Here is a 22,373-nt window from a genome sequence, read left to right on the forward strand (position 1 = left end):
CAGAGGCTTACAGCCTGAGAGAGCACAGCCTATCACAGCGGCGCTGGCAGCGGGAATCTGAGGTGGCCTGCTCACTTCTAGGCACACCAGCGAGCAGAGAGAGAAAGGCCTGGTGCTTCTCTGCCTTTGTCCTTCCCCCTTTCTATTCAGTCTGGGGCTCTGGCCCGTGGCATGGTGCCACCATCTTCAGTGAATTTCTCCGCTCCTCAGTTAGTCCTCCCTGGAACGGCCCCTGCTGCCACATACCCAGAGGTGCCGTCTTGCTAACAACCTAGATGTTTCTTAATGCAATCAGTTTGGAAATCAACGTGACCTATCACATTGGCCAGTAAGTAGCAACCTCCTTGGTATTTCTGCTCTTGTAGCTAAGAGCCGGCCCACTCCTTTATTGGCTGTAGTTTATAAACACAGCATCACCCCTTCTCTCTCTCCATCTCCTTCCACTGTTTTCTCACATCTTAATTGTTGTGTTAGGAGCGGCGGGGCTGCGTCCCCAGCACCCCTGCCACCTGCATGGCTAGCTTATGCCCTGAAATAACAACACACAAACTGTATTTATTTAAACACTGCTTGGCCCATTCTCTTCTAGGCTAATTCTCACATATTAATATAGCCCATTTCTAATCATCTGTGTGTAGCACCCCAAGGTGCGCTTACTGGGAAGATTCTAGCCTACGTCCATCCTGGGTCGGAGCTGAATCACGTGTGCCTCAGAGAGCAGAGCTCTCACCTCTGCCCGCAAGAGTGGAGCATTGTGTCTCTCTGAGGCCTCTGCCCCCGAGAGGAGAGCTGTCGAGTCTCTGAGCTCACTTCCTCTTCCTCCCAGCATTCTGTTCTGTTTACTCCTCCCACCTATGTTTTAGCCTATCAGGGCAAGCAGCTTCTTTATTTAATTAACCAATGACCTTCCTCCATCACTTAATCTCCACCATTGGTTCACCAACTCCTTTGCCTCTTTTTAAATTTTCTTGGCTACTCAGCTCTGTCTTATCTAGAAGCTTTTGTTCCCCGAGGTGGTGACAGAGATCTCAACATGTCCGCTGACCTTGAAGAAGTCCCTGGAATGTGGTCAGCAAGCTGTGCTGTTTGCTATTGCCCATCCACCTCATCTCCTCTTTCCAGCCAGGACTATGCTGGAGCGAGTGTTGTTTCCTCAAACGTGGTTCCTGCAGACAGCCTGGTGCTTGCCCCACTCCTAGCAATGCTGGCTTCCTTTGCTGAGCGTGGAACCCGCAGAGTGATGGTGGCCTCTCTAAGGCTACGTAGGAGACTGCCTGAAGACCAGAGCTTCCCTATCTCTACTGCACATGCGCCTTGTTTTCTCTACTGTGAGGCACAATAGGTCAATACAGATTATTTTTCTGACTGAAGAGCTAACTATAGACATTCTAAGGGAATAAAAACTATGGAACGCCTTCATATTAAGCAAAGGAGCAGAAACAACACTATTGGATTTCATGATCTCACCTGGCCAAAAAAAAAAAAAAAATACATGGAAAGGAAGGACACCTGTTTCCTCTGCTTAGCTCTAAGTGCTGGTGTGTTTTTCAGATGTATCTAATTTATCTGAAATTCCCCCAATCTTCTGTAATAACAGAAACTTTAAGAGAGAATAAATTCCTTTGGAAAAAAAGGTGGTTGCCACTGGCTTATATGCAGGCCACTCCAGCTGCGATCCTGGATGGAGCCTTAAAAGCCAGGAGGCCGAGGGGAGTCTAGGACCGGAACCCAGATAGGGCTGACTCATCGATCCGGGAGCTGACGGCCGCTTTGATGGCTGGTGAGGCGGCAAGGGAAGGTTTTGATGACATAAGTGAAATTGAAGACGCGAAATCAACAGCCTGAAGATGGGTTTTAGGGGCGTCAAGGGTGACACATGAAAGGGAGTGAGGGTTTGGAAAAGCCCACGTGCTGGTAGTGCCAAACCCCAAACGATCAGAAACTGCTTCAAGATGTGCCCCACACATCTGGATGGAGGTAGCCCACAAGCCATCCCACAGTCTTGGCGCTTTCCATCCTAGGCTGGTTGAGGGGAGTGAGATGCCTGAGGGGGACTCTGGAGAGGGCTTATTTCGCCCGTTAGGGCTTTATAGATGTTGTCACTGTGGTAGTGCAGGTTCGGCAAATTTTTTTATCAGCAGATGTATTTTCTGAGCCAGCCTGCAACAGGCACAGGAGCACATCTGGCCGTCTGGACATCCATCCATTTTCTCCAAGTGCCTGCTGCAATGCAGAGCGCTGGTCTGCGCTGTGTGATTATCACAGCCACGCATTAATCAAGATTCCTGCCTCAGGAAGGCAGCGTGATTGGAGGGACTGCAATCTTTTCTTTGTTTACTGAAGGTTTCGTCTTAACAAATGCGTGGCTGCCTCCGGTTCCCACAGTTAGCGTTTGTTCATTCCCGAAAGAGGCTGGGCTGCCCTTGGCTGTGCCCTGCTCGACACTCCTACTTCCTGCTGTTCCCAGAATCCACTGGGCCATCTAGAGTTTACGTGGGAAAGCAGAACAGCCACTGGGCTGGTTTTTCACTGTGTAGTAACAGCAACTGCCTTCCATGGACTCCCAGCTACGTGCCAGCAATGCGGTATGCACCTTCTTCTAGGGTCTCTTTTGCTCCGTGCGATAAGCTCTTAGGATGGCCAAAGAAAGTAGTGAAACACCACTGTTCTCCGTGCGACAAGTGCAAGCTGTGGGCCAATTGCGAAAACAAAACCAAGCTCAAAGAACTAAATGACAGAGTTCAGGGCAACCGTAGCAGGGGGGAAAACGGAGGAAGAAAAATCTAGAAAGAGCTGAAGCTAAATTGTGCTTATATCCAGTCCTGGAGTGTTTGGTTTACCGTGTGTGTGTGTGTGTGTGTGTGTGTGTGTGTGTGTGTGTGTGTGTGTTGGGGGGGGCGCGTCAGGGAACAGAGCTCTCTCCTAGGGTCAGGCGACCACAAATCCTCCGACAGTGTGAAAGTTTGCAGTAAGTGTCTAGCCGCGGGTGAAGGTTGGTTTTATGAGCCCGCTTGGCTAGTTCACACCATGCAGTTTTTGTGTTAAGCACCAGCGAAGGCGGGGCTGTGGAGGAATTCCGTGATAGACTCAACAGCTAGAATGGATTGATGCTAAGCCAAGGACATTAGCTTTGATCGTGTGGGTGGGCTTCATCCACTCAGCTGAAGTCTTAAGAGTGCGGAAGCAGATTTGCTGGGGAAAGAGAATTCGGCTTACGTTGGTAACATCTAATTCTGCCTGGGCTGCAGCCTCCAGCACACCCTTCTGATTTCAGATCCGACAGTGCTCCAGTTATGAGACACACAGAGAAGAGCATTGTGAAAGGAGAGGCAAGGAACCCATGTGGGGCAATCACACGTGGGCGACTTCTGAATGCAAAGAAGGGGAAAAGGGGGCAAAAATTTAAAGTTATACTGGCCAGACTTTCTATGCATAGGGAAGGAACAACATGCAGGTTCACAAATTCTGAAAATGAGGGTCTGTGAGATGGGTCATTTGGTAAAGTGGCTTGTCACTGAGCGTGGTGACCTGAGTTTGATCTCTGGAACCCACACGACAGGCAGAGGGGAGCAACTCCTCTACAGGCTGTATTTTGACCTTCACACACATACACACACGTGCTTAAAAGTAGTAACTGCCAGCAAATGGGTCAGATATGGTGACAAGGTGAGTGGATTGCTCGCCATGTAAGCATGAGGGTCTGAGTTTGTATTCTAGAACCTTCAGGAAACTGGGCAACATAACATGCATCTATAATCCCAGAGCTCCTTCAAAAAGAGAATAGGCATAGGGGATAATACTGATGGAGGAAGGTCATTGGTTAATTAAATAAAGAAGCTGCTTGCCCTGATAGGTTAAAACATAGGTGGGAGGAGAAAACAGAACAGAATGCCGGGAAGAAGAGGAAGTGAGGTCAGACTCGACAGCTCTCATCTCGAGGGCAGACGCCTCAGAGAGACACGATGCTCCACTCTTGCGGGCAGAGGCGAGAGCTCTGCTCTCTGAGGCACACGCGATGAAGCTCCGACCCAGGATGGATGTAGGCTAGAATCTTCCTGGTAAGTGCACCCAGCTGTGCTACACAGATTATAAGAAATGGGCTAGTCCAGGTGCGAGAGTTAGCCTAGAAGAGGCTAGAAAGAAATGGGACAAGCAGTGGTTAAAAGAATACAGTGTCCGTGTAATTATTTTGGGTAAAGCTAGCCTTGCGGGCAGCGGGGTGCTGGGGACGCAGCCCCGCCACTCATATTACAACATAATACTGGAAGTTAAAGTCCATCCAGTTAGGAATAATCAGAGGTAAAAGCAGAGACCTTGTCACAAGCTAGTTGAAAGATAAGGAGTGACATCCAAGGGTGCCATTGGACTTCTATGTGTGTGTGTGTGGGTGTGTGGGTGTGTGTGTTTGTGGATGTACTCATACATATGGATGCACACCTCTCTCTCTCTCACACACACACACATACACACACACATACACACACACACACACACACACACACATACACACACACACACGTAGGAGTAGAAAAGTTAACCGTGAAAACAGAGTACTTAGCTGTATGCAGTGATTCATATCAAACTAATTGCTCTTTATCAAATCCTTCCACACAAAAGACTCCAGGCCTGCAAGATTTCACTCATGAATCTTAGCTTCTATCAAAGGAAGAAATCAAACCCTATCAGACATTCACCAGAGAGATTATTCAAACCTTGCATAAATAATTTCAGGAAAACTAAAAGGAAAAAGACTTCTTAACATTTTAGGAAACCAAAGCAATCATTATACCACTTGACAAAGGATGAAAAGACTTGGCATAATTGCCTTTGTGAATATACATACCAAAGTATTTAATGGAAGATTAGTGACTTGAAAGATATGGAAGGGCATTACATACCATGACAATAGAGATATGTTTGCTGTCACATGAGCTGGTTTCAACACGAAAACATTAATTTATATTACATCAGCATTAGAAGAAAATGATATGATTGAAAAAGAAATTTTCAAAAATTAATCTCTCATCCATGATAAAAAGATTTTCCCCAAATTGAAGAGTAGATGACAATTTCTATAAAACAATAAAGGATTCCTTTAGAAGCATTACAACCAATAACAGATGTAATTGGCAGAATATTGAACACTTGACCTCGGAAACTGGAAGTGAAACAAGGAATGAGCATGGGAAAAAATAGAATGTGCTCAAAGTATTTTTATTTTCAGTTAATGTTCTCTTTGCATAAAGAAATCCAAAAAAGAACAATGCACATTCGATAATTAATAAGTGAAGTTAGAAAAAACGAACCAGTGCAATGTAATATGCAAAGAACCACTTGCTGCTGCATATTCTCCAGGAAACATGGAAAAGATTATTTTGTAACAGTTGTATAGAACATACTATGAACTAAATGTAAGAAAATATGAAATACTTCTATACTAAAACTCTAAAGCATTGTTGAGAGAAATTAAAATAGGTCTAAATAAAAGGAACCATGTGCCATCTTCAACTTATTAAGGAATCAATTCAGTTAAAATCAATTTATAGATTTAATAAAATATCAACAGATTTCTTTGGTAGAAACTGACAAGATATTCTAGAATGTATATGTACATGCAAAGAATTCTCAAACAAACCCTTTTGTTCCTTTTTTTAAATGGCATTTAGGTACATAGGCCAGGCTGACCTGGAACATACAATTCTCTTGCCTCAGCATCCTTATTCAAACCATCATAGTGTATATTGGAGGGTTTTTTCCAAGAATAACAAGGGGTCTCATTTCAAAGATAACATATAAGCATGGGAAACAAGGAAAGACATTTTGCTGTAGTTTGCTAATATTATTCTTTAGGCTTTCCAACTTTTTGTGAGAGTAACTTTGAAAACTTATCAATAGATGTCTAAAGCATTTATTCCCATGGAATGGTATACAATGCTCCTAATTTTTCCACATCTTCCCCAACACATGTTATTAGTAACATGTTATCTGTTGGAGCCCGTGGATGTGGATCTGTTCCATCTTGATCAAAGATCAGATAGTTCAGGCATATTCTTGCTCTTTCAAGGTTATGACAAGAGGTTTTACCTAGGCTGTGGCTTCCTACAGGTTGACTGGCCTAAGGTGAGGCTGCTGTGTGTTCTGTCTAAATAACAGAATACTACTTAACTAAAGATATATTTACGTGGTGTTTCAGATATTGAAGAGGTAATTGCTCTGTTTGTTCTTTGTATCATGGTAAAGCAGAATTCTGCCTCCTCCCCTCCCCTTTTGGATTCAGTATTCACTTGGTTGCCCTCCTGACTCTACTCTGTCTGTCTTTTTCTTTTTTATCTTTGTTTTTTTCTGTCTAACATTTTGAATCCACACGCCCCACCCAGGAACATATGAGCCCACCAAGGCTGGACCCTGACAGTTATCCATAATTTAATGTCTCAGCCTTTAAAAGGGTTTCCAGAGCAGGGCTTCAAAGAATATATGCAGCCATGTTCCCAGCAGCATTTTCCATGTTAGTTAAAATGTGAAGTTGGCCCATGTGTCCAACAGCCGGTGAGTAGATTAGCAAACTTAGGTGATTTTTAGGGGGAGTGTTTTACTGGGGGTGAGCTTTGAGGTTTCAAAAGCCAATACCAACTGCCCCTTCTATACCTGCAACATATGTCTCAGATGTAAACTATTAGCTAAATGAGCCATCTAAGCCTGCCTGCTACTATGCTCCACGCCATGATGTTCATGAACGAACCTTTCAAAACTATAAGCAAGGTGCCAATTAAGTGCTTTGCTTTGTAAGTTGCCTTGGTCATGCTTCATCACTGGAATAGAACTGTAACTAAGACACCTATTCAACACACTTGATTTCTTCATTCATTCTGTTGCTAAACCCAATGTGTACAAGCTCTATTCTCAGAGTCTCTCTCTCTCTCTCTCTCTCTCTCTCTCTCTCTCTCTCTCTCTCTCTGTGTGTGTGTGTGTGTGTGTGTGTGTGTTAGCACTGGCTGTGCAGCTAGGGCTCCCAGTCTTGGGCGCAGAGGCTCTAAGTTAGGACCTGGCATCTCAGGACTCTATTTCTCTCTTCCTCCCCCAATCTCTTTCCATACACAGCCTTGCCACCTTCCCAAGTGAGATTCCCCCAAGCTTCCTTTTCAGTTTGCTTAGGTGACACCTATTCAGTATGCCTCACCCCCACCCTTTCTCTTTCTGACTCAGGAGAATAGTAGTATCCATCTACCTGTCTTGATGAACTCCAGAACCTCACAAGCACTTTCTGGAGGCATTTTATGGTTTTCCAGGAACACGTTCCTCATCCACTGGGTTGTTAAACAAACACAGACTGTTCTGAAAGCTGAACAGAACTGTATTTATTTTTTTTTATTGCTCATCTACTTATTTTACATCCTGCCTGCATCTATGTTCCTCTTCCAGTCCCCCCACCCCACCCTGTCCCACTCCTGCCCTCCAATCCCCTCCCCTTCCATCTCCATCCAGGAAAGGACAGGTCTCCCATGAGTATCAATAAAACATGGCAAAAGTTGCAGTTAAGACTAGGCACCTCTCCTTGTATTAAGCCTGGACAAGGCAACTCAGCATGAGGAATAGGGTCCCAAAAGGCAATAAAAGAATCACACACAGCCCCTGTTCCTGCTATTAGTAGTCCCACAGGAGGATCGAGCTTCACAACTGAAAAATATATGCATAGTGCCTAGGTCAGTCCTATACAGGCTCCTTGCTGTTAGAGCCATATGAGCCCAGGATAGTTGATGTGTTCTTAATTACATATGGATGACAACAGGTATGCTTCACTGGTTCCAGAAGGTCACTGTAGCTACATGTCCACAGCAAAAGGTACTCATGATATCTCAGTCATAGTATAGTTCACCAAAAAATGATCTGTCATGAGTTTAGGTCCTCCCAAAGAGAAAAGAATAAACAGACAAGCAGCAGAAGAAAGACAGACACGTGTGCTTCAAGAATGTTTAGAGTAGAGGGAAAGAAAACTCCAAATAAGGATGGGAAGAAAAGCCAGGAAAGCCCTGCAGGTACCAGTCTGTGCAGGTACTAGGTACTGTGGGGGGGGGGGGAGATATGTGTAGATAATCTGCTTTTACGCAGATGATATTTGTTCTTTGAAATGTTAATTGCTCTATTTCTTTAACTCTAGGCACAATTTTTTCATATTTTAATGACTCTGAAATATGAGGGTGTGTATTAGAAAGGATGTCACAGGAAAAGGAAAAAGAAAAAGAAAACTCTAAAACCATTGCACTTCCTAGGGAGGGAGTAACTTGCCATGGAGCTGTTGGGACCTGTACGTGTGCCCTTGGCAATAGGAGAGATGTACGTCCATTGAAACTGGCAGTGGGATGAGCTTTGTGCATGGGCAGTGCTTAGCCAGTTGAATTCAGCACTGACTATCAATATAATTGTTGCTTTGGTTGGCCTCAGAAAAGCTGTGCTGTGTTGCCCACCAACAAAGACTAATTCTTCCGGAAGATGACACACTCCTTCCACGCAGCACAATTAGAGGCCAACAGACCATGGGCCAAGAATGGCAGCTTTGGTACCTGTGGTCTATCTCCCATAAGCTAAAGCTGATGCTCATCAGAAAGGGACCTGTAGTCATCAACAGTTGAATGAAGAAAACACAGAACTGAAACCTGAGTTCAGGCATTTGGATGGTGTAGGGTGTTCTTTTATTTGCCTTGAACTTGCGTTGTCAATGGTCAAGATCTCAGAGGGTAAGGAATGAAAACCAGGCTGAAATCCACAAGGCAGCATCACCACTAATGAGGGAGTTCAAGGCTCCAAAGTGTTTAAAAAAATATGAGACTAAGATGGTGTTCAGGTACTTAAAATCCATTGTGTATGAGTGGATAGATAACAGGGTGAGGAGATTTCATTAGCAAATAGACATATTAGCAATTGTGCACATTCCACTCACCCTTTCATGGTGCCCAGGCAATAGAGCTACTAACAGTTCGTTTCTTTACCTGACACTTCATGTTAAGGAAGGGTGTGGTGCTTCTAAACTAACTTAATCCTGGCTCTTTGGAGGATCCACTGTAAACTGGTGAATCCAAAGTGTCTGCCTTGATGGATAAGTGTAGAAACCAAAGTCCTATCATTTATAGAATCAAATCAAGAAGCCAGCTGTTTAAATAACAACAAGAAAAAACCGATCTTGTTCTGAGGAGAAAGATTTGTAAACTTTGATATTGTGATACATCTTGAAAAAGATACTATTGGTTCTATCCTGGAACTAATATATCCATAAATATGTATGTATACATAGGAGAGAAATATCTCTGCAGAATATAATATATTATATAATCTTATAAGGTTAATATCATATCAGTAGAGCAAAATTTAAATATTTTGGGTTTTTTTTGTTGTTGTTGATGTTTGAGACAGGATTTCTCTGTGTAGCCCTGGCTGTCCTAGAGCTCACTCTGTAGCACAGGCTGGCTTCAAACTCATAGAGATCTGCCTGTCTCTGCCTCCCAAGTAGGGAATTAAAGGTGCAAGCCAGCACTACCTAGTCGTAAATATAAAATTAATGAAGTGTATGTTATCAAGTACCTGTTAAAATATTTAACATTAACAGCAAATGACAGATGAGAAAATATATTAATTCTTTAATCTGAAATTAGCAGAATTTAGGTTCAAAATAAAATAAACCCCTCAGACTTTAAGCTTTGCAGATGGGTGTTTTTAGCTTTTAGGAGCCTGCCACTGAAGAGTTAGCATCCACCATTCCACTCAAATGAGCCAACAACACTGCACACAAAAGGGGAATCCTTTGTTACTAAACTTAGCCTGCTGTTGTCTTACATAGTATTTACAGACGTGCTTGTGTTGAAATAAAAGACAAATCCTTTTTGCCTGCTTTCCATAAAGGCAAAGCTTGATTGTAGGGGAGGGTAATGTGCTATTTCCCCATTACATCTATAACTCTGCAGAAACACTCGCTGCTGTGCTCAACATTAATTTTAGTAATTGAGCTGGGTTAAACAATATGGTAAAGATGCAAAACTCTCCTGCAGGTGTGCTGAGAAACACAAGTGAAGAGCAAGTGTCCCTGGTAGCACACTTCAGATGGCATTTGGGGCTTCTCAGATGTGTTCAATATGTTTCTCAAATGTAATTGGAATTCCGAGTTAGTTTTTGAATGACATTAAAAAAAATGGAAATATCTTGAGGATTCGAACGTTTTCAGCAACGTGCCAGCAATCCAAAAACGATTACCCTGGGCTTGGGTGGGAAGAATCAGAATGAAACTGGTTTAGAACCTAAAGAAAAAAATAGTAAGGCACACGTGATCCAGGCTGATGGGGATGCGGGAGGGGATGGGGGACAGTGTAGAGAGGTCAGGAGCAAGTGCGGACCGACTTCGTGTTCTGAAGGGAAAATGAGAGCACTGGTCTGTGCCTCTGCTTCTCACAATGCGAACAGCAGGATGGAAATCAGGGCTGCCCCAGAAAACTCCAAACTTGTTGCTCCGGGGGTGCATAGAGAGACACAGAAACACTGACAAAGGTGTGAATGTGGGGGAGAAAAGAGCTACAGAAAGGAACCAATTCCTGCAAAGTGAATTCTATTTTCCAAATCTGCTCCTTTCTTCTCAAATTAATGCTAGTAGTACAGGCAAAATGTGCGGGAATGAAAAATGAAAAAAAAAAAAAGCGCTATGCTAACTGTGTGTTTTAAGTACATTCATTATTCCCAGTCTGCACTGATGTGCAGAGAAATATTTTCTACTAAAGCCTCGAAACAGCTCTGTCTCTGGAATGAGCTCTTTTCTTTACGGAAACAAAAGACATACCTTCTTATTGCCCAGCTCTGTGCAGAGGCCTTCCCAGTAAACAAGCTAGTCAACCCCCCCCCCTGTAGAAATTACAGTGGTCCCCACTGCCCAACAGCAAGGATGCTCCAGAAACCAGGGCAGAAAACCTATCTGTAAGCAGAGTCTAGTCTTCCTTGAGACCCAGCGTTCATCAGAGGCGGCGATGTTTTCAGAGGCCTCACTCTGGGGTTCAGAGCTGGATTGTTTTCGGTCGGGGCAAACTCACTCACCAGTATTTAAACATTTAAAGACAATGATTTTTTTCAATGTATTTCATATGCTGTCACGTGAATGTTTACTTAACACAAACATTCTCCGGAGGATCTAAATTTCACACGTAGTACACATCCACAGAATCCACACAATTTTTTAGAGAAGCAGTTGCGGCTTGGGCGGGCGCCTTAGGGTAAAGGTGTGGTTCGGCGAACCTGGATTTGGACTGAGGCAGCCTCCGCGCTGAGTCCTTAAGTAACAAAAGGCTTCAGACTGAAACTCACAGAAACCCTGAGAGCAGTTTACTTCTTAAACAAATACCCTAGCCTCGGTCAATTACAGCAATCAGTCAAACTCAGGCAGCAACTAAATCAAAAGGCTGACACGGTACTGAGTGAGCTGTAACCAATTAAGCCCTATAGCTCACTCCTGCCTCCTATCCAGACACTGCCTGACCATGTAGCTTTCCAGATGGGTTGTGATTAAAGACTCATGAACGAAAGTCAACCAACTGCTTGCAACTCAATTTGTTCCAGTTTTGCCTTTGGCTGGTGTATAGCTCTGCACCTGTGTGCCGAGAGCAATCTAGGCGCTGCAGGTACCAACAAAACTCCGAAGACTCGGGCGTCGCATTTGGGAACCATAAATTTAAAATGACCCCAAGCCTGAACCAAGCCAAATTTTTCAATTGACTTCTGGCCAAAGATGAGCAACTGAAGGAAAAGGATGGCATCACTCACCGGTATCAACAGTGATCTGGGTTGGTGGAGCCGCTGGAGAGCACGTCCTGTAACGGGAAAGGAAGGAAGAGCGCTATAACTTCCGGGGAAAGCAGAGGAGTCCATGAGAAAGAATCACATTGTACAGCTTTTAGGTAGGGCCATATTTGCAAGACTGGAGGGGGCAGGGTGTGGAGGGGGAAGCAGAGTGTAAGTTAGCAACCCCTCCCTCGACTTCCTCTGCCATAGCTTTCATAGGTTTATTTTATAGCTATCCTTTTTGGTGAGTGTAGGTCTGCCCTCAAACCATGATAGGTCTATGCCTAAAAAAGAAAAACAAAAAAAAAGTAACACAGTTTTTAATGAAACCCACTGATGGGGCTGCAGAAATGCATTAGTGTTGGATAGCCTGCGCTGTTTTGCCAGAAGACCCGAGTTCAGTTCCCAGCCATGTTGGACAACTCACAACTGCGTGTTTCACCAGCCTCCTCGGGCACTTGAGTGCCTACACATGCACACATACACATAAATAAAAACTAAAAAAAAAATCCAGTACTATTTAGATTTCCCTAAAGGACCATTAAGTGAATTATTTGCTGCTCTTTCTAAAATGTAGTTCTCATGAAGTTTTTTTCCCACTTTGCAGGTGAAGGTTTAAATCCTTAGGATGCTCTTCTAACCCTCCCCAGAACCCGACTCCAGCGTCCCACTCCACAGCTGGCATTCTCTTTCCCAGCCATGCTAACGTTCCGTGTCACTGCTATGACGCAGGGCTGCCCTCAACCACGGCCCCCGAGTTGGAGACTTCTGAGCTTTGAAGTCATAGCAACCATGAATGTTCACACACAACCTCTGGCCAGCTTGATCTACTCATGCTCAAGGTAGGCTACTCTGGAAAATTACCCCGTCATGTAGGGTTCAGTACAGAGTGACCTTCCAGATCCTGAACCCCTGATTTTGAATTCCACCTTAGGAAGTAGCAGCTTAGGCCATGACAGTTCAATAAATGGTCACGCCTCTACTGTCTCCTAGTATCGTTATGTCTTACTCAGAGTTGGGTTGTCAAGCTTTTGTAGAGCTCCTGACACACAATAAGAGGTTCTCAATAAGGGTCTGATGTACAGCTCTTCAGACCGAGGGAATTAGCATACGTCAGAACAAGAGAATAATTTACTGGCTGTTTATCAGGCACGTACCTCCCAGGCCCAGAGCTAAATTCATTACAAGTATTTTCCCTCGCCTTTTTGCGCAGATTCTGTCTTCCAATGGAACAAATGACGTGTCCTGAAGCCTCAGACTCATCCAGTGTGCGAGACTATTTATTTCTCTATGTTCTCGCTTGGGCTTAGAGCGCTAAGCCCAAACTTGCAGTTTGCTAGGCAAGGTCAGTTTGAGACGACTTTCTTGAACTTGACTCTCAACTCATGAACAGCAAAGCCAGCCAGACTCTTCTTAGATAGTTCTGAGTTTCAATTCTTTCTGAAAAGACTTCCCAAGCACAAAAATCCAAGGGGACATTTGGCTTAGGTGAGACTTGAGTTGGCTTGAAAGATTGGTAACTGGCAACCTATGAGCCTACGCTGCTCTATCATCTGTTTTGATAAAGTTTTATAAATATATGATCAAACCCATTTGCTTAAATATTACACCTTAAATATAACAGAAGCAGTTTCTGGTTGGAACAGAAACAGTATGACCTCCAGAGTCGTGTGTGTGTGTGTGTGTGTGTGTGTGTGTGTGTGTGTGTGTGGTGTGTGTGTGTGTACCAGGTAATGTCTTAGGGTTATGTAAAATACAATTAACAAAAACTCAGAGACAGAAATTGAGGTACAACCTGAAGGTCAGAAAAGCAAAACAGCTAGCCACTTGCTCTTACCTTTCCCTCAGTCCAGAATGGTGATCCCGCCTCCAGGAATCTCAGAATGAGACTGTGTCTGAGAGCTGTCTCCCCATTTTATATTCCTCTCTCATGCTGGGATTAAAGGTGTGCACCACTACCACATGGCTTCTCTAGCAGGCTAGTGTGGCTGCTGGGATTAAAGGCTGCCTGATTTGAAAACGTGATCAGTGCGGCTGTTTTACCATATGAACTTCAGTCAACCTTTATTTATTAAAATATGAATAAAATATCACTACAGGGATAGTATTGCTGCAATGAAATACAAAATTAGGGAGGAAGTGGTTTGTTTGGTTTACAAGACATTGTAGTCCACCATTGAAGACAGTCAGGACAGGAATTAAACAGACCAGGAACCTACATAGGAGCTGATGCAGAGACCAGGGAGAGGTGCTGCTCACTGACTTGTTCAGTCTGTTTTCTTATAGAATCTAGGACCACCAGCCCAGCCATAGCACTGTCTACAATACTCTGGGAGCTCCCCCATCAATCACTAAGTAAAATGCCCTACAGTCCAATCCCATGGAGGCTTTTTCTCATGTTAGGGTTCCCTCCTTTCAGATGACCCTAGCGTGTGTCATAGTGACATAGCCAGGACAGGTATATACATACGTTTCTTTATAGAAAAGTTTCCCAATTCTTGGTCTAAATGAGCTTCTCATCTACAGATGGCACATATCACACGACCATCCTCACAATGACTGTTCAGTCTTTCTTCTGGAGAGTTTCAACATCCCCCCCCCCCCCCCCGCCGCCAAGGATCACTCATGTAAGGTCAATCCTCTATCCACTGAGGGACATTCCAGATTCAGCCTCTATATACTCAATACAACGCAAATGCATGCAAATAGCTATTTTACTTTACTGTTCAGGGAATAAGACCAAGAAGAAAAGTCTGATATGTTTGGTACAAATGCAGCGAGCACAAGATTGATTGTATAGCGCACGTAAGCACCTACATCAGGGTAGGCCAAGGCTGCTCATTCATTCCTGGCCTCCCTAACCCCCCCTAAAAAAAATCACACAGAAACTGTGTTAATTACAACACTGATTGACCAATAGCCTAGGCTTCTTATTAACTAACTCTTACAACTTAAATGAACACATTCCTATTATCTTATATTTTACCCTGAGGCTCATGGTTTGCCAGTGAGTTTCCAGAACATCTGTCTTCTCCAGCAGCTGCATGGTGTCTCTCTGACTCTGCCTTCTTTCTCCCGGCATTCAGCTTAGCCTTCCCTGCCTAACTCTATTCTGCCCTGCCATAGGTCAAAGCAGCGTCTTTATTAACCAATGGTAATAAGACATTTTCATAGCACACAGAGGGGAACTGCACATCACATCACTTTCTCTGAAAAGTTTGTGTGTGTACTTGTGTGGAGTACAGATGCACGTGTGCACAGGCCAGAAATCAGCCTTGAGCCTTATTCCTTAAGGGCTGGCTACCTTGGTCTCTCCCTTTTACCTGGGACTCCCTGCTTTACCTTGGCTAGCTGGCCAGTAAGCCCTAAGCCTTTATTTGTATTTGCCTCCATAATCTTGATATTTTAAACCATGGTACCACATCCAGTTGTTTTTTTTTTTTCTCTGAGTTCTGGGGATCAAACTGAGGTTTTCACACATGCCACGCACTCTACAGGCTGCAGCTCTGCCCAGCTCTCTAAGTTCCATGTGCGATGGGCTGGATGCTCACACGTGGAACCAAGAGCTGTGGAGAGCTGACGACAGGCTCACTCCAGGCTCAGGCGCTGTGCCTGCCTCATAACTCTTCATTGTCTACTTCTCAGCCAGGCCCCAAGTACAGCTCTGACTTGTGATTCTGTTCACTTGCTCCTCTCCTCAGTAGATATCCTATTGTCCTTTGAAGCAAATACGGTGCTCGCCGTTGGCACTATCTATCTCTTTATTCTCTGACTGAGCTTCTTATTTGTTTAATATTAAGTTTTCAGTACAGGGCACCGTGGTGGTTTGAATGACGATAGCCCTCATAGGCTCCTGTATTTGCAAGCTCAGTCCCCCGGCCCCCAGTTGGTGAACTGCGGGGGGGGGGGGGGGGGAGGGGCATCAGGAGGTGTGTCCTTGCTGGAGGAAGTGTGTCATAAGGTTGTGGGCTTTGAGGGTACAAAAGCCCAGTCTAGGCCGGGCAGTGGTGGCGCACGCCTTTAATCCCAGCACTCGGCAGAGGCAGGCAGATCTCTGTGAGTTCGAGACCAGCCTGGTCTACAAGAGCTATTTCCAGGACAGGCTCCAAAGCTACAGAGAAACCCTGTCTTGAAAAACCAAAACCAAAACAAAACAAAAGCCCAGTCTAGGCCCAGTGTCTACCCCTCTGTCTCCTCTCTCTGCCTGCAGCTCAGGGTTAAAGCTCTCAGCTACTGCTCCAGCTCTGTCTGTCTGCTTCCTCCCACACGAACACGGACTAGCCCCCTAGAATTGTAAGCAAGCCCCCAATTAAATGCTTTCTTTTATAAGAGTTGCCTTGGTTGTGTTGTCTCTTCACAGCAATAGAATAGGAACTAGGGAAGATTCTACTCAGTGTTTCTAGAAATAAGCAAAGTATAATAAAGAAGGAAGCCGGGGTCACCCTGGTCTGTTAGCCCTAACGAAATTGCTCTTAATGCTGTGGTATGTTTCCTTCATAGAGGCATACAGGAGCGTAGTGTGTACATCATCATAGCTATGTTACAGGCTTCACACAGATCTCAAAGTCATGGTTTCAGATTACACTATGATATCCTCTTTGGAAAAGCTGATTTCACGTGGCTCGTTTTTAATGCTGAATATTCAGGCTTTTTTTCTTCTACCAGTTTCCTCTCAGAACTCACCTCCCCACTAAAAATTTACATCTCCCCCCATAAGATTTTTTTTTTTTTTTTTTTTTTACACAGGACTGTTTCTTAGATTTTCTTCCAGAAAACTATGCCGCCCCAATAAATACTTTTTGGTTGGGAAACTGTAAGATAATAGAGTATAAGCACATTTTAGGGATCACTGAATCCAATTTCCCATTTTAAGTAAAGTCACCTAAGCAAGAACATATAAGACGTTAACTGGAGAACTCATCCACCTGCTTGGAAATTAAAGGCGATTTTGATCCAGGTCTGGCCTTCTCCCGAGAACAGCTCGGTGGCTGTCGTTGAACAAGCAAGGCACAGAGTCCAGCTAAGGAAAATGTAGACCTTGAGAACAGACACTGATCGAAAGTAATAATTAAAAAAATCAAGGACCCCTCAAAATGCAATCAAATATCTACACAAATATAATATTTATATACATATGAACTGTTTCCATTTGAATGGCCAAGATTGCTATTGGAAGCAGTTAGAAGGGCAGCAGTATACCAAATCTGAATATTTATATAGAGAATAGTCTTTAATTGCTTCCTGTTCATAGAGTTACCCACTGTTCTCAGCTTGCTTATATAAAATAAGCTTTTCTACTACAAGTATATATATATTACACATAGTGTCTTGGATTCTGTACAGGATTTTTTTTTCTGGCCAGCCTTAAAAAGAGTTCTCTAAGAACAAATGTCACTTTCAAATCCTAGACACTAAAAATGTTTATCCAGCACCCACGGGAGGCAAGACGGGGGCTCCCAGCCAGCTTGGCAGAGCCATGAGCTCCGCTAACCTAGGCTATTTCTTTCTCATGGCTTCGCCCTGCACACTAGTTAGAGCATGATGAACTACATCTTTCCCTTGAGGGTAGGCATAATTTAAAGAGCCATCTTGCCATCTTTTTCTTTCCACCGCATGCCAGCCAGCACCGCACTGGCACCAAGACCACACTGGACAGATAAATGTGTCCCTGCCTCATGGCTCTTACCTGCCCAGCTCCCTTGTAATTACTGACAACTCTCACGATGGCCTTCAGATCTCTGGTTCCGGGCTCACCCTTCACCTTGTCAGCATGGTTCCCAGGAAACGGACAGCTCAATAAGGCGACTGTAGCCAGCTAATTCGGTCTAGTGAGTTTATAACGGTCTTCCTCTGCTTTTCACTTCTTTTGTTTCCCTCCCTTCCTTAGGGTCCTAGAGAACAGACCCAGAGGCCAGGCGAAATACCTCTGAGCTGCATCTTGATCCCTTTTGTATTATTACTTTTATTGTGATTTTGAGGCAGGGTCTCTCTAAGATACCCATGTTGTGAAGCACCGCTAATAAAAACTCAGGGTCAGAAATTGGGGTTCAACCCGACGATCCAAAAAGCAAAACAACCAGTCACTGGCTCTTACCTTGACCTCAGTCTAAAATGGCGATCCTGCCTCCTGGAATCTCAGAATGAGACTGTGTGCTGAGAGCTGTTTCCTCCCGTTTTATAATCCTCTCTAGGGCTGGGATTAAAGGTGTACACCACCGTGATTAAAGGCACGAGCCGCCCGGTTTCTATGGCAACCAGTGTGGCTACTGGGACTAAACGTGCACGTTATTATGGCTAGAGGGATTAAAGGTGTGTGTTACCATAACTTGTTCTGTATGGCTGACCAGCGGGACTGTTTTACTCTCAGATCTTCAGGCAGTCTTTATTTATTAGAATACAATTGAAATTCCACCACAAGGCTGGCTGTGCATTGACCCTGTGGCCCAGGAAGCTCCTGAATTTGTCACCCTCAGTGTCCTGAGTAGCTGAGACGAAGGTCCTGATGGCTCCAGACTGATTTTAAGATCAAAGTCATCCATTTCGGGAGGCAGTCAGATTTTCCTATGTTTATCTGGAAATTGGAAGCAACCACTCTATTTCTGTGTGGACAATAACACCAAAGACATACAGCTCTCCGTGGAAAAAGAAGCAAGTTTCCACGCAGAGAGGGGCAGACATCAAGAGTGTCCAGGAAGCCTTTCTGGGCTCAGCTGTGAGCTTGCTTTCTCGGAGACCTTTCTCCCCGCCAGGGAGAAGCCCCACGTCCTCGTGCTTCTGCTTCTCCTCTCTCAGGTGCTTTCTGCAAATTAATGTCACGTGTCCTGACCAATACCCCGCGTGTTAAGGTGGGAGAGGAGGGGTGGACGCCACCTGAGTAAAATAAGTGCACGATCTCACAGTGGGGGCAGCTAGCGAGGCTGCATGAATTACTGCCAGGTGGTGGTTACACGATGAAGGGGGAGTTATGTGCCCAGGCTTGACGAAAGTTAAAAGAAAACTGAAAATGAAGGATAATCAAAACGCAGACCTGTCAGAATTTGAGAGTTAGCAGAAAGAGCCTTCCTAATCAGAGGGAGAGCTAAAAAGCCTGGGAGGCAGAAATCACAAGAGAAATGGAGGCAAATCTCGGGTGTATGAAAAGAGTACCGAGCGCCGGCTGTGGATGTAGCGTAATGAGACTGATTGCTTGTAACAGGAAGAATAGAATTTGAACATAAAAATCAGCTCTGGCTCATTACAATGATCTTGTAAAAAGCGAGGGTTCTTGGCCCTGCCTCCCAGAGTTGTGTACAACAGTTCCAGAATGTCAGGAATTCAGATCACCCGGCATGCAATCACAAGCTATACCAGACCAACCCTTGCTCTTTGATGCTGGGAAAGTCACCAGATCCCGGAAGACCTCGCTTAAGTGTTCTAACTGAAAAATAGCGTGCAGGAGACAGAATGCCGACGACACAAGAGAATGAGATTTGTAAGGATCGGAGGGACTGGCATGAAGCCTGACAGTTGCCGTGTTCCTCCTTTTTGGTGGGAGAGTTGATGAAACTCTTCTGAGGTTTGTTACGCCACAAGGCATTTGCAGGAAGCCCTAGCAAATACGTTCAAGATGAGAACAAGGGCTCATAACAAGGCAAACGTCTCACAAATGTTTATTTGGCTTCTTTTCTGACTGGCTTTTCCTAGGTCCAGTTCAGTTTCAAATTGACATGTCATAACATGACATCATCATTGTCAAAAGTGACGTCATCACCCTCATCAAACACGACGCGGCTATCCATCCTGGAGTTCATGCCCACATCCAAGTCCAGGAGGCTCTGAGCCTGTAGTGAGTGTGTCAAAGGTAAAATCTTATGCACGGGTACTCAAGTATGTGAGATGGGACTCTGCTCATGGTGACTTCCGACTTGTTACTTGGCTTATCCCTTAAGTATAACTGCCACTCCACAAGGGAACAAGATGTTCAGTAGACAATGACTATTTTGCATAAACCTGGACAGATCAATCTGTTTTCCCGGGACACATGTCTTGAAATGGCTAAAACAATGACAAGAGGAGCCAAGAAGCCACTTCACGACTGTCTGATGTCTGGGCTGAATCAAATTCGGTTAGAGAAGAATTTCCTGTCTAGCTTGCTTCTCTGTGATGAAGCTCTCTATTTTGAGTCTACTTCTCGAAACCTGTAGGTGCTGGAGGAAGGAAGGAAAGTAAATGAAGGAAGGAATGAGAGAGGCAAGGAAGGAAGAATATAGGAAGGAAGGGAAGATGGAAGACAAAAAGACTGGGAAAATATCTGTGAAATAGGATCGCAAGCTAAACCATCTTTAGGTCCTTTCTATGACAGACACTGTAGAAGATGCCTACTTCCCACGAACTTCTTAGATTTTGACCATAATGCATTTACTGGGACAATGACACAGACAGTCTGGTGCCTGGGGCCTATTCTACCTACTAGCTAAGAGCCAACGATTTCCCCAAGGGAGCTAAGCTCACATAGAAAACACAGTGGTGAGGTGGAGCAGAGAGGGTGAGCGATGAGTAGCAGGGACCCCGTTTAGTTATCAGCTCCAAGTGTGGATGCACCTGGGAAAGAAAAGCTCACAAAGAAGAAGGGGCTCAGGGCAGACTCCATCCTTCCACCCACATCTCTGCTATGAATATGGATGAGTGAACTTCACTTGTAGACCAGGCTGACTCTGTCTATTTGGAGAAGACGGATCCATGGTCTGGGTTCTAGGATTCAACTTTGCTACTGTCTTCTTGACAGAGTCATATTTATTTCTTTACATACGTTTGTAAAGAAACACATACATACACAACCACACATAGTGACTGGAGAAAGTCAGGTTATTACGGGGAGGCATTCCAGCCTTAGAGAATCCAAGGATACCAAAGGTCAAGGTTGATATCACGATGAGAAACTGGTGACTATGAGGTGGTCAGCTAAAAGGAGGAAAGAAATTCTAAATAACAAGTGTAATATATGCAAATGCATGGCTCTTAAATGTTATATACTTTATTTGAGCAAAGATACGTGGAAATCAGTACTGTTTTGTCCTGAGCAAAGAAAAGAAAGGCAAGAGGTGGAGCATGTGTCTTACAGGGACTGTTCTGCAAAACTTAAGTTTTTTGTTTTGGAGAACTTAAGTTTATTTTTATTTTTATTTTTTATTTTGAGCAGCTGAAACCAGCAAGCAGAGCCAGTAGGTTACTACTGAAACAATTTAAGGGAGAAATGATGTAGGCCTGCTCTATAGTGGCAGCTATGGGAAACACAGAAAAGTGGAATTCAATAAGAAGTGAGAGGTTGGAGAGATGGCTCAGAGGTTAAGAGCATTGGCTGAGAAGATCTGGGTCTAATTCCCAGCATGCACATGGTGCCTAGCTACCATGTATAACTCCATTTCCAAGGGGAGCCAACACTCTCTTCTGAGCATCTTGGGTACCAGGTATGCACAAGGTACACATGCATACATGCAGGAAAACACCAACACACTTAAAATAATAAAACCAATGCAAACAAAATTAGAATGTTGTTACATCACAGGGATAAGCCCATGGCTGTCTTACAAATGCAACATAGAAGGACGTAGGTATGTTTTCTAGATGGCCGAGACACTTACCTACAAGACTGGGTCTACAGAATTTTACAAAAGATTTTACCATTGCATTTGTGCTAATGTACCGTTGTCACTTCTGCATGGTGGCCCAGGTCTTGTCTTTGGCTATGGCATTATTAACTAGATAGCACATGTAGCCTGGAGAATATTTTTATTTTTTAGCTTGTCAGCATCCAAGGTCAGCGACTCCATCTGCTGCACTTCCATGAAGCCATAAAACCACTGCACAGCTAATGTAACACAATAGAGCAAGGAGTGACCCCAATTTTCCACTGGTCGTGAGGCACTGAGGTCAGCTCTTCTCGGGGCTCTCAGGACTCAGACTATAACAGAATGAGAGACCTTTGCACCCCAGCACCACCTCGGCCACATGCATGCCACAGTTAAATGTGCAGTTTTAAGAGGAACAAAATTGAGTTCAGGAAGGGATGCTGAGACTGCAGGGATATGGTCATGCTTCTTGAGAACCTGGGCGTGGATTGAAAGACCTTGGAGGATAGGTCCTGTCTTACATGGTCGTTCCATCTTGCAATCCTGGGTATTCAGTCTCCTGTTACTGTTCCAGCCTGTCAAAGTATGTATGTCATTTGCTTTGTTCCTTGTACCTTCTCCCATAGTCAATACAGTGGAAGCTTCAGGTGGTGTGGTATGGTGCTTTATATCACCGTATGTACAATGTCTAGAACAAATGGGTGCTCAATGAATGTCTGTTGAATGACTATATTAGCTATGTATTCTGTTGGTTTGAAATACTCTGAAAGAAGTGAGGTAAGGAAGGAATTATTTGGGCTTAAAGGTTGAGGCTACAGTACACCATGACTAGGCAAGTCATCATGGCAGGAGCTTGGGTAGCTGGTTACATTGTGTTCACAGTCAGGAAGTAGAAAGATAGATAGATAGATAGATAGATAGATAGATAGATAGATAGATAGATAGATAGATAGATAG

At 44.2% G+C, this 22,373-nt stretch overlaps 1 protein-coding gene across 1 annotated transcript in view; it reads right to left on the reverse strand.

Moving 5' to 3' along the window:
- Positions 1–22,373, reverse strand: part of Tenm4 (teneurin transmembrane protein 4) — a 2,359,892-nt gene that overhangs the window by 921,579 nt on the left and 1,415,940 nt on the right. Inside the window, exon 7 of the mRNA XM_026784248.1 lies at positions 11,791–11,837. The gene's annotated coding sequence lies outside the window, so the exon portion shown is untranslated. The remainder of the gene's footprint in view (positions 1–11,790; positions 11,838–22,373) is intronic.

This window comes from Microtus ochrogaster, chromosome 22 (genome assembly GCF_000317375.1).
Source record: "Microtus ochrogaster isolate Prairie Vole_2 chromosome 22, MicOch1.0, whole genome shotgun sequence".
Classification (NCBI taxonomy): Eukaryota; Metazoa; Chordata; class Mammalia; order Rodentia; family Cricetidae; genus Microtus; species Microtus ochrogaster.